General features: G+C 39.3%; 1 pseudogene; it reads left to right on the forward strand.

Annotated features, from left to right (window-relative positions):
* Positions 1-14,318, forward strand: part of LOC140861207 (L-type lectin-domain containing receptor kinase IX.1-like) — a 58,904-nt pseudogene that overhangs the window by 863 nt on the left and 43,723 nt on the right.

Here is a 14,318-nt window from a genome sequence, read left to right on the forward strand (position 1 = left end):
CCAGCTCCTGTTCAACCTGCAAACTTGACCTTTAGAAAAAGGTGTTCATGGTAACAACACAGACGTGAGATACACTAGCCAAGTACGTAACTATAAGTATACAGATTGACGTGATGCATGCAGAATGAATGACTAGGTATCTGGGTATACAAAATCAATATTTCTCAGACTGGCATCAAAGAGTGAGTAGTTGTGAGACCTCGGTTCTAAACAACTAATCTCATATCAAACAATAAACAAGCCAAGAGAAAAACATGCTCTAAAATTATTTTTTTTTAAAACACCTCGCGCGTGCGCAGGCTTCGCCTCCAGCAACAATGCTGAAAGCTCGCGCCCGCGCGAGATACCAATCTCGCTCGTGCGCAGGCTAACAAACCAAAGCTCCTGGGATTGCTTCTCGCGCTCGCACGAGGTACAATCTTGCGCGCGCGGGAAGCCTGGGCAGAAATTCTCATGCATTTAAAAAGTTCCCGAGCTTGCTTTCGGCATGCATTCAATCCATAAACAATACGGGGTGTGGAAAAATATATGCAATATCAAATATCAATACTAAAGCATGCTTTCATAATATACCTAAGATCAACATAAATTTCGATCGATAGAAGTTCTAAACATGCTTCGTTCCAAGTTATACAACTCCGAAATACAAACAAGTTCGAATAAACTCTAAGTTTGATTACATATTCGACTCCTACAATAACAAGGTCTCACTTGAAAGAGTGGGTGCCCGGTGAGCCAACTTGTGGCTAAGGGCTTTGATGACTCTTTGTATAAACAATCTTTTGTTTAATATTATTTACACTTTTATTAATGGCAATGACTTTATCTTTCTTCATATTGTTATATTTTGATATACTATTGTTGTTTTGATAAAGACCTTGAATATACTATAGTATATGTAAGATGTGGTAGAACATGGAGATGTCTATCATGAAACACATCTTATAGTCACTGTATATTCTAAACTGTTCCTAGTCGATTGAGCCGTCCGATAATAAGGATAAGGATCGCTCGAGTTTGAGACTAGCATTTGCGATGCGGAGTACCACGTTTCATTGGTAAGGAACATAGAGATGTTCGAAGCATGCAAATGGATATTCATACGATGAATGATCGAACTACCCTATCCGGACTTTCCAAGTGGTTATCACTTATCGAGTGGATAAAGTCCGCGGTTTTGGTTGTACACCATTAGTCCTTACTACTTGAAACATCATTGAGACTCTATATGCTAGTACTGTGCTTTGACTCGTTTACCGACTCTATTGGGGTCATCAGGTGTCGGGATTGGGTACAGTTACAACACATATAGGAGTCGATGCTTTGTTGTCAAGGATTCACCACATACTTGCGAGTGTGGATATCCTATGCGATCTGAGGAGATATTAGTGTGACGAATCTTTGGCCAGAGTATATGATGTGTTTTAAGAAATGGTTTCTTAGTAGCACATGCGATGTCACTATTTGATCTTCAAGATGTATTGCATAGTTATCGAATCTCGAACGACTCTCGATATACCAATGGTTGTTGATTCGATCGGGATATATGGATGAAGGGACCGTACTGTACGCTAACCAAAATCTATTGGTTCTTGCAGGCACTATCAGTGATACCTAGGGAATCATGGGGCGATGTTGCTAGGCGCTCTTACCATGATTCGATGGGCAAGTCGGAAATCGTTGTTCCGAGTCACAAGGAGTTGTGGGCCCACGGCTAGCTGTATCCCTGAACCATTGAGGGTCACACAGTGTAATGGATTTTTAATCCCCGTTGAGATAGTTAAATTTAAAGAGTTAAATTTAATGAACAAAGAAGTTGGACTTCTTAATTAAGAGTAGAAGAGTAAGATTTCCTAAAATGACATAGGGATGGGAATTTTTGGAAATCACTGAATTCGGATTCAGAAAAATTTATCTTGACTTTAAAAGGTGCAGAAATGGTTTCTGTGCACATTGGTGAAATCGGTTTATCAATCGGAGTCACGATGAATTTTATATTAATTTCTGAACATGCGGGCTTTGCTTGTCGGGCTTGAACTTATGACTAATGGGCCCTAAGCTGTTAGTGGCCTACATTATAAATAAGTTATTGCAGTACAGAAATTACACACAACAGGTCACAAAATATTTTTAAAACCCTAGCTGCGTTTTTTAATAAGTGGACGCGCCCCTCCCTCCCTCTGCTCGAAAAATCCAGCCTGTGAATTTTGAATTACAGTCTGGTTTAACGGATCAAATTCGTTAATCTCTTCGTAGAAACTTCTGATAGATTTTCTAGTGAAATCTATCAGAGGGATTAAATATCCGTTCGTGGACCTGATTGAAGAACAGTTCGTCCATCAGTTCCAGGGATATACAACAAGAGCAGAGAAATCTGTTCGTGTCCAAAATCTCGATTCGAGATTAAAGGTAAAAATTTTATAATCGTTATTTAATTTTGACACACACAATTTAATCGTAAGGTTGATACCCATTATGGAATCGTTCCATATAAAAATTTTAAACTTCCGCTGCACCGGGTATCAATCCTAATTGATCTGATCGCCGCGTTCTCCAACAGTGGTATCAAAGCCAGGTTGCTCAGATCAAGCGATTAAATTAATCAATTGTAAAAAAAATTTTAAGCCTCGGTTTTTGAAACAAAATAAATATTTAAAAATAAAATTTATTTTTTCCGGGCAAAAACCCGGGCAGCGATTGGATCGCTGCCCGGGGCAGGGGCAGCGATCGTCGCTGCCCCGGGCAGCGCACGGCGTTGCCCGGCCCGACCCCATTAGGGCGCGGGCAGCCCGCGGGAAAAATTATTTTTTAATTTTTTAAATTAAATTTTAATATGTTAAAATTCTATTTTTGGTCCGATCGAAAATTGTTTTTGATTGGTCCACGAGGCGTCGGATCGAATTGTTCGAGTTCAAAAATTTTAAAATTGATTTTTGGATAAATTTGAATTTTTGGAAAATTTAAATATTTTATCCGTTAAATTGAATTTTGAAATTAATTATTTTTGGTACAATTGATGATAAGATATGATCTTATGGATATATTGAGTAAAATATGATTTTATGTATAAAATTGGATTTTATAGATAAAATATGATTTTATTTGATAAAAAGATAAAATATAATTTTGTATATAAAATAAGATTTTATGTATGAAATATGATTTTATCCTTTTAAATTTAAATTGCCATTGCATATTATCCAATAAATTAATTTTGAATTAAATGTTATTGGATAAGGATGATCGATTGCCATGACCAATTTTGTAGGTGTATGTTAGGAATTTACATTTGTTTTATTGTTGTTGGTTTTATTAATGGGCCTGGTTTATGGCCCAATATGAATGTCATATGTAATAAAAGTGGGCTTGGTTTATGGCCCGTTCCCACCCCTTAAAAATGTATCCCCTACTTGTCATTGTTATTTATTGTAAATACATTAGATTTAGTGGGAGATCAAGATTTGAAGATGGAGGTGGGCCCAGCAGACAATAAAGACAGAAGAAATGTAAATTGGAAGCAAATGTAATAGGATTGCATTGCATACTGCATATTACCTAGGATTGGACTAAGACTCGTGATTGGCAACCACGGGTCGATTAGAAATGGAATCGATCTTCCTATATAATATGTGATATTATAGTTGTATGCATGTTTTAGACAAAATTGTGTGAATCCGACAAGCATACAAAACTTTAAAAATGATGAGACAAATTTTCATAATTAAAAATCCCTCATTTTAAATATGATTTAAAATTGATATCAAGATAAATAAAGGAAATTTAAATTTGTTTAAATGTTCCTACCTTCCATCAACGATCAATGTATGAGATGCTACCCGCGGATACGGTCCGGCTCATATTATTGGGGGGGGCCGTTCGTCGGAAAGTTGTACATTGGATCGACACATGTTGTAAGTTGGGTGGAACTCCCATGGGATCGGATCATATTATTGGGGATCCACATGGCGACCGTCCATCACAACTTAATATTGATGGGTCATCTTGACATGTCACAATAAACGGCGTCATATTATTGGGCTCTTATTGGACATGAGGTAAAAACATGGAGGTTGCTTTGGAAGCAATTGGGCTCTACCTTTTGAAATTATGGTTGGCTGATATTATTCGGGACCATAGATTGTCAATTGGACTCCATGTTCTCACTAAGAAAAACAGTTTCCCGTTTTCACTAGAGGATAGTGAAATCGTTAAAATAGTGGGAGTGAGATTCATAAAATAAATATCGCCTATTTTATGTCTTAGTAAATTGCTTAAACAATCACTGATATTTGTCTGTTTCTTTTCAGTATTTCATAAGATGAATTCACGTAATCCACTTTTCTCGATCCTCGAACAAAATAAGTTGACTGGCGCAAACTATACGGAATGGTTCCGTAAGTTGAAGATTGTCTTGACTTCGGAGAAGATGCTCTACGTGTTAGAAAAATCTCCTTCGAAGGAAGCACCAGCTGACGTAAGTCCGGAAGAGTTAGCCAAACTTGATACATGGTGGGACCATGATATCAAGACCAAATGCTATATGCAAGCCTCGATGTCTGATGAACTCCAGAGGCGATTTGAGGACACCGTGAATGCTGCTGACATTCACGTACAACTCAAGGAACTTTTTGGGGCTCAATCGAGGGCTGAAAGGTTCGCTACTGTAAAGGAGCTAATGACGTGTCGCATGCGTGAAGGGACTTCGGTCCGTGATCATGGGGTACGAGTGATTTGGCTCATACAGAAGTTGGTAACCCTTGATTTGGTGTTGGAGCATGAACTCAACGTGGACTTACTACTTCTGTCTCTTCCTTCTTCGTTTGACGGATTTGTGGTGAATTTCAATATGAACAAGATAGAGGCCTCCCTTGAAGAGATGGTCAATATGCTTGTGACATATGAATCCACATTAAAGAAGGATAAACCGGCTTTCTTGGTGGGCTCCTCTTCTTCTGCTAAGAAGGGGCCAAGTACAAAGGGAAAGAAACGTTCTGCCCCACCCAAGAAAATCGAACCCGAGAAGAAGTACAAGACAAAGGCTTCAAACATGGAAAAATCCAAGGATGTTTGCCATTACTGCAAGAAGCCCGGTCATTGGAAGCGTAACTGCAAGGAATATCTAGAGCAGTTGCGAACTGCGAAGGGTATGTTCTATATTGAAATAAATGTTTCACTTAATACTACTTCTTGGGTATTGGATACCGGATGTGGATCTCACATTTGCAATGATTTGTAGGTGATGACAAGAAGTCGCAGGCTTAGAATGGGTGAGACCCAGCTGAGGCTCGGAAATGGTTCCAGAGTTGAAGCTAAAGCCGTGGGAGATGTTTATTTAATTTTGCAGAACGGTTTTAAGTTACTTTTAAGAGATGTTTTATTTGTTCCGAATTTGATTAAAAACATTATTTCTGTTTCTATGCTTGATAGAGATGGTTATTCTTGCAATTTTGTGAATGGGATTTGCAATATTTACAAGAATGAATGTTTGATTGGAAATGGACAACTTGAAAACGATCTATACAACTTAAAACTAAAAGACGTTCCAATAAATTATGTTGATAAACCGGCAACAACAAACAAAAAGAAAATCGATAGCCAAAACCCGGCAAACCTTTGGCACGCTAGGCTAGGTCATATTTCCTCAAGGAGGATGAACAAACTAGTGGGAGAGGGCATGTTTGATATGTCTGATATTAACTCTCTACCTACTTGTGAATCCTGCCTGAAAGGAAAAATGACTAAATCTCCTTTTAAGGGGAAACCTGAGCGTAGTCAAAATCTGTTGGATTTGATCCATACAGATGTTTGTGGTCCATTTAGAGTTGGTACTCAATATGGCCACACCTACTTCATTACCTTTACTGATGATTATTCGAGGTATGGGTATTTATATTTAATGAAATATAAGTCTGAAGCATTTGAAAAGTTCAAAGAATTCAAGGCTGAAGTAGAAAACAAGCTAGGTAAAAGTATTAAAGCACTTCGATCGGATCGAGGTGGAGAATACTTAAGTACCGAGTTTTTAGACTATCTAAAAGAGAATGGGATTCTCTCTCAGTGGACTCCTCCTATGACACCACAGCTTAATGGTGTATCGGAGCGTCGTAATCGAACTTTGTTGGACATGGTTCGGTCCATGATGAGCTTCACTGAGCTTCCACCTTCGTTTTGGGGCTATGCACTTGAAACGGCGGTATTGTTGTTGAACAACGTCCACACTAAAGCAGTGGACAAAACACCATACGAGTTATGGAATGGCAAAGCTCCTAAGTATTCGTACTTGAGGATTTGGGATGTCCTGCTTACGTGAAGCGGACAGTGGGAGATAAGTTGGATAGTCGATCCAGCTTATGTTATTTTGTAGGGTATCCGAAGAATTCAATCGGATATTATTTCTATTATCCTGCTGAAACAAAGGTGTTTGTTTCAAGGAATGCCACCTTCTTGGAGAAGGAGTTCTTATTGGATAAGAAAGGCGAGATGATGGAACTCGAAGAAATTCGAGAAGAACCCAAAATACAAAATAACGATCCTACACCTCAGGAACCATTGATAGACACGCCTGTACCTAGAAGATCCGAGAGGACTTCTAGACCTCCTATTCGATATGGTCTTCTTCTTGAAGGGGATCAAGATGAACCCGATGTTGGATGTGATCCAAGAAACTTCAAGGAAGCAATTTCTGATGCGGATTCAAATTTATGGCTTGAAGCTATGCAGTCGGAAATAGATTCGATGCATACAAACCAAGTTTGGTCTTTAGTAGATCCTCCCGATGGAATTGTTCCAATAGGGTGTAAATGGATCTACAAGAGAAAGCTTGGGCCTGATGGTAAGGTATTGACCTACAAGGCGCGATTGGTGGCGAAAGGTTATACTCAAAGACAAGGAGTTGACTATGATGAAACCTTTTCACCAGTTGCAATGTTCAAGTCCATAAGAATCCTTATTGCCATAGCTGCATGGTATGACTATGAGATATGACAAATGGATGTGAAGACTGCTTTTCTTAATGGAGACATTAAGGAAGAAATCTATATGAAGCAGCCTGAGGGTAAACATCCATGGGAAGCGAGCATAAGGTATGCAAGCTTCAGAGATCAATTTATGGTCTAAAACAAGCATCAAGAAGTTGGAACCAGAAATTTGATGAAACAATAAAGGATTTTGGTTTCATCAAGAACCCGGAGGAACCATGCGTGTACAAGAAAGTAGTTAAGGATGCGGTGACATTCTTAGTACTTTATGTTGATGACATCCTACTCATTGGAAATGACGTAGGGATGTTGCAGTCAACAAAGATATGGTTATCAGGTAGATTCTCGATGAAGGATTTGGGTGAGGCATCCTATATTCTTGGGATACAGATCTATAGAGATAGATCTAAGAGAATGATAGGACTCACTCAATCAACCTACATCGACACCATATTGAAACGGTTTCCAATGGATGGGTCCAAGAGAGGACATCTACCCATGTGTCATGGAGTTTCTCTATCCAAGTCTATGTGTCCCAAGACGGATGAAGAGATAGAGAAAATGACACATGTACCATATGCGTCAGCCATAGGTAGTATCATGTATGGGATGATATCTACCAGACCGGATGTAGCATTTGCTCTGAGTGTCACGAGCAGATATCAAGCTAATCCCGGTCAAATGCATTGGAAAGCCGTGAAGGATATTCTTAAGTACTTACGAAGGACTAAGAATATGTTCATGGTATATGGAGGAAGAGAACTAAAATTGGAAGGCTATACCGACTCTAGCTTCCAAAGTGACGTGGATGACTCGAAGTCAACCTCTGGATTTGTGTTCATGCTCAATGAAGGTGCTGTCTCTTGGAAGAGTTCCAAACAGGACACCACAGCGGATTCCACCACTGAAGCAGAATACATTGCAGCATCAGCTGCTGCTAAAGAGGCCGTTTGGATGAGGAATTTCGTCCAAGAGTTGGGCGTCATTCCTGAAGTTGTTGGTCCAGTCCCGGTGTACTGTGACAACACGGGTGCCATTGCTCAGGCAAAGGAACCAAGGTCTCATCAAAGATCCAAACACGTACTGAGGAAATACCACATCATCCGGGAGATTGTGGAAAGAGGAGACATAACTGTCGAAAGAGTGGCCTCTGCAGACAATATCGCTGATCCACTTACTAAGCCCTTGCCAGGACCATTATTTGACAAACATCGCGAAACAATGGGTCTACGTAGTATGACTAGTTGGCTATAGGGCAAGTGGGAGATTGAAAGAGTGGGTGCCCGGTGAGCCAACTTGTGGCTAAGGGCTTTGATGACTCTTTGTATAAACAATCTTTTGTTTAATATTATTTACACTTTTATTAATGGCAATGACTTTATCTTTCTTCATATTGTTATATTGTGATATACTATTGTTGTTTTGATAAAGACCTTGAATATACTATAGTGTATGTAAGATGTGGTAGAACATGGAGATGTCTATCATGAAACACATCTTATAGTCACTGTATATTCTAAACTGTTCCTAGTCGATTGAGCCGTCCGATAATAAGGATAAGGATCGCTCGAGTTTGAGACTAGTATTTTCGATGCGGAGTACCACGTTTCATTGGTAAGGAACATAGAGATGTTCGAAGCATGCAAATGGATATTCATACGATGAATGATCAAACTACCCTATCCGGACTTTCCAAGTGGTTATCACTTATCGAGTGGATAAAGTCCGCGGTTTTGGTTGTACACCATTAGTCCTTACTACTTGAAACATCATTGAGACTCTATATGCTAGTACTGTGCTTTGACTCGTTTACCGACTCTATTGGGGTCATCAGGTGTCGGGATTGGGTACAGTTACAACACATATAGGAGTCGATGCTTTGTTGTCAAGGATTCACCACATACTTGCGAGTGTGGATATCCTATGCGATCTGAGGAGATATTAGTGTGACGAATCTTTGGCCAGAGTATATGATGTGTTTTAAGAAATGGTTTCTTAGTAGCACATGCGATGTCACTATTTGATCTTCAAGATGTATTGCATAGTTATCGAATCTCGAACGAATCTCGATATACCAATGGTTGTTGATTCGATCGGGATATATGGATGAAGGGACCGTACTGTACGCTAACCAAAATCTATTGGTTCTTGCAGGCACTATCAGTGATACCTAGGAAATCATGGGGCGATGTTGCTAGGCGCTCTTACCATGATTCGATGGGCAAGTCGGAAATCGTTGTTCCGAGTCACAAGGAGTTGTGAGCCCACGGCTAGCTGTATCCCTGAACCATTGAGGGTCACACAGTGTAATGGATTTTTAATCCCCATTGAGATAGTTAAATTTAAAGAGTTAAATTTAATGAACAAAGAAGTTGGACTTCTTAATTAAGAGTAGAGGAGTAAGATTTCCTAAAATGACATAGGGATGGGCATTTTTGGAAATCACTGAATTCGGATTCAGAAAAATTTATCTTGACTTTAAAAGGTGCAGAAATGGTTTCTGTGCACATTGGTGAAATCGGTTTATCAATCGGAGTCACGATGAATTTTATATTAATTTCTGAACATGCGGGCTTTGCTTGTCGGGCTTGAACTTATGACTAATGGGCCCTAAGCTGTTAGTGGCCTACATTATAAATAAGTTATTGCAGTACAGAAATTACACACAACAGGTCACAAAATATTTTTAAAACCCTAGCTGCATTTTTTAATAAGTGGCCGCGCCCCTCCCTCCCTCTGCTCGAAAAATCCAGCCTGTGAATTTTGAATTACAGTCTGGTTTAACGGATCAAATTCGTTAATCTCTTCGTAGAAACTTCTGATAGATTTTCTAGTGCAATCTATCAGAGGGATTAAATATCCGTTCGTGGACCTGATTGAAGAACAGTTCGTCCATCAGTTCCAGGGATATACAACAAGAGCAGAGAAATCTGTTCGTGTCCAAAATCTCGATTCGAGATTAAAGGTAAAAATTTTATAATCGTTATTTAATTTTTACACACACAATTTAATCGTAAGGTTGATACCCATTATGGAATCGTTCCATATAAAAATTTTAAACTTCCGCTGCACCGGGTATCAATCCTAATTGATCTGATCGCCGCGTTCTCCAACAGCTCTATCAACTCAACCACCTAGCCATGCGATCTCTGACTCGGTCCCGTCCCACCTGTTTCCAAGCACACATACAAAGACAAGACAACAACCGGAAAATCCGGTGAGAATAACATTCCCAGTAAAATAGACAAAAATGTTATATCATTCAATACATCAACTTCAAGTACTTGATGTAAAACATCTTTCACATAATCAAAATAAAGTGAAATGAATGCATGACTTCAAAATCTCTAGATTATCAACTCTGATAATCAAAATGAAACTCGTCTCTTCTTTCTTCGGTTGGGATCCCAAGGATAAAGTATCACAACGATCACACCAAACTCTCCTTTCAAGGTGGATGATGTATACTTCAACCCTCTAGACTCCGGAGCATTATAGATATATCAATCTGCAATTGTAGTAAATCGCCTACAAAGCCACTCAAATATAATCCCCAAAACGTCTAATTCAAAATGAAAACAATCATTTGGCTCAATATGAATGCCTATGAATTCTAATACATTCAATCAAAAACTCAAATAATTCACGTAAACATGCAAGTATGTGATTTCTCCGGAACACTCGAATCAAGTCGGATTCGAGTTATTCATTTCATTTAAGTCTAAGTCGTCTTATACCTTATTCTCTTCAAAGGTACTCCAAATCTGTAATTCAATAACAAATAATAATTCAAACTCTATTCAAAATTCAATCGAACAAAACTAGGTAAAACTCATTACCAACTCGATCAATCCTTCTTTGATTCGAAATCTGCTAAATTCGGTTCAACAACCTCCAAACCAATCTGTACGGAGATGTAATAGAATCAATAACGACATTCAAAGTCAAACGAAACATGGTTCAATCATTTCAATTCAAACTATATCCCAAAACTCAAACTGACGACATAACGGCTATAAATCGACTAACCGAAAACCACAGACAGCAGAATGTCGATTCAATAACTCATAACTATCTCAATAACAAAAAATACAACTCAACAATCAAAACTCATAATCCTTATTTTCGAAAATATGCTTCCAAAAATCATTACAATTCCGAATGACGCTCTATCTCAAAACCGACTGAGAATAAACGATAAGAACTCGGTCAAGAACAACATAACCGAAACTCAATCGATTCTAACAACATCCGAAAAATAGAAAGTGACCGATCGAAGAAAAACTTATGATAGAAAGAAGCTCTCGCAGCCGTGATCGCTAATCTGCCTTCAGAAATAATTTCTAACGGACGGATCAAGCTCGGACTGAAATCTGAAAGCTCGAAAGTGAAATGGGGCGCCTTCAATGGTGGGAGACGGCTTGGGGGAGGAGATGAATGAGAAAGAAAGAGTCAACTCTTGCTTAAATGTCTAACAATCTCCAAATTTGCATTTTGTCCCTGAAATTTCCAAAAATTGCAAAATAGACCCTGATCAATAAAAATTTGGCTCTCGAATTCTGAAATCACTAATTATCTCAAATAAAGTCAATTAAGATAAATATGGGGCGTTACAATTCTCCCCCTTTAAGAACTGATTTCGTCCTCGAAATCGAATACTGTTTATTTTCAAAAGCTAAGGAATAAAACCCGAAACTGCAAGAGAATTCATCTCTCAGAATAAATCCAGAAAACGCTGCCTCAAATTGGACTCTAACCCCCTAATCTCTTCTTCAAATCCGTAATGGCTCAACTGCACAGTTACACTGCATCGGTCTGTTTTGGAGCTGATTCAATGTTGGAAAACTGGCGGTCAGATCAATCACGATTGATACCCGGTGCAGCGGAAGTTTAAAAATTTTATCATGGAACAATTCCATGGTGTGGGTATCAACCGTTCAACGATTAAATTATTGTGTGTGTAAAATTTAAATAACAGTTATTAAATTTTACCTCCAATCTCGCAACGAGATTAATGGACACCAACAGATTTGATCTGCTCTTGTTGTCTCTCCCTGGAACCGATGAACTCCTTCAATCAGGTCCACGAACAGAGGTTTAATTCCTCTGATAGATTGCACTAGAAAATCTATCAGAAGTTTTCTGCGAAGAGAATAAACGAATCTGATTCGTTATTCCTTACTGCGATTCAAAATCACAGACCGGAAAATCTCGGGCAGAGTATGGGGAGGGTTCGGCCGAAACAACCTTTGAGAGGAACTAGGGTTTTCGATTTTTGCTCTCAAAAATTATGACCTGTTGTGTGTAATTTCTGTACTGAAATAACTTATTTATAATGCAGGCCACTAACACCTTAGGGCCCATTAATCATAAGCTGGGGCCTGACAAGCAAAGCCCGCTCGTTCAGAAATTAATATAAAATTCATCGTGACTCCGATTGATGAAACGATTTCACCAATGTGCACAGAAACCATTTCTGCACGTTTTAAAGTCAAAATAAATTTTCCTGAATCCGAATTCAGTGGTTTCCAAAAATGTCCATCCCTATGTCATTTTAGGAAACCCTACTCCCTTACTCTTAATTAAGAAGTCCAACTCCTTAGTTCATTAAATTTAACTCTTTAAATTTAACTATCTCAACGGGGATTAAAACTCCATTACATTGTGTGACCCTCAATGGTTCAGGGATACAGCTAGCCGTGGGCTCACAACTCCTTGTGACTCGGAACAACACTTTCCGACTTGCCCAACGAATCATGGTAAAGCGCCTAGCAACATCGCCCCATGATTCCCTAGGTATCACTGATAGTGCCTACAAGAACCAGTAGATTTTGGTTAGCGTACAGTACGGTCCCTTCATCCATATATCCCGATCGAATCAACAACCATTGGTATATCGAGAGTCGCTCAAGATTCGATAACTATGCAATACATCTTGAAGATCAAATTAGTGACATCGCATGTGCTACTAAGAAACCATTTCTTAAATCACATCAAGTACTCTGGCCAGAGATTTGTCACACTAATATCTCCTCAGATCGCATAGGATATCCACACTCGCAAGTATGTGGTGAATCCTTGACAACAATGCATTGACTCCTATATGTGTCGTAACTGTACCCAATCTCGACACCTGATGACCCCCATAGAGTCGGTAAACGAGTCAAAGCACAGCACTAGCATATAGAGTCTCCATGATGTTTCAAGTCGTAAGGACTAATGGTGTACAACCAAAACCGCGGACTTTATCCACTCGATAAGTGATAACCACTTGGAAAGTCCGGATAGGGTAGTTCGATTATTCATCCTATGAATATCCATTTGCATGCTTCGAACATCTCCATGTTCCCTACCAATGAAACGTGGTACTCCGCATCGCAAATGCTAGTCTCAAACTCGAGCGATCCTTATCCTTATTATCGGACGGCTCAATCGACTAGGAACGGTTTTTAGAATATACAGTGACTATAAGATGTATTTCATGATAGACATCTCCATGTTCTACCACATCTTACATACACTATAGTATATTCAAGGTCTTTATCAAAACAACAATAGTATATCACAATATAACAATATGAAGTAATATAAAGTCATTGCCATAAAATTGTAAATAATATTAAACAAAAGATTGTTTATACAAAGAGTCATCAAAGCCCATAGCCACACAGTTGGCTCACTGGGCACCCACTCTTACAATCTCCCACTTGCCCTATAGCCAACTAGTCATACTACGTAGACCCATTGCTTCGCGATGTTTGTCAAACAATGGTCCTGGCAAAGGCTTAGTAAGCGGATCAGCGATATTGTCTGCAGAGGCCACTCGTTCGACAATGATGTCTCCTCTTTCCACAATCTCCCGGATTATGTGGTATTTCCTCAGTACGTGTTTGGATCTTTGATGAGACCTTGGTTCCTTTGCTTGAGCAACGGCACCCGTGTTGTCACAGTACACCGGGACTGGACCAACAAATTCAGGAATGACGCCCAACTCTTGGACGAACTTCCTCATCCAAACGGCCTCTTTAGCAGCAGCTGATGCTGCAATGTATTCAGCCTCAGTGGTGGAATCCGCTGTGGTGTCCTGCTTGGAACTCTTCCAAGAGACAGCACCGCCATTAAGCATGAACACAAATCCAGAGGTTGACTTCGAGTCATCCACATCACTTTGGAAGCTAGAGTCGGTATAGCCTTCCAATTTGAGTTCTCGTCCTCCATAAACCATGAACATATTCTTAGTCCTTCGCAAGTACTTAAGAATGTCCTTCACGGCTTTCCAATGCATTTGACCAGGATTAGACTGATATCTGCTCGTGACACTCAGAGCAAATGCTACATCCG

Source organism: Henckelia pumila, chromosome 4, assembly GCF_033568475.1.
Source record: "Henckelia pumila isolate YLH828 chromosome 4, ASM3356847v2, whole genome shotgun sequence".
Taxonomy (NCBI): domain Eukaryota; kingdom Viridiplantae; phylum Streptophyta; class Magnoliopsida; order Lamiales; family Gesneriaceae; genus Henckelia; species Henckelia pumila.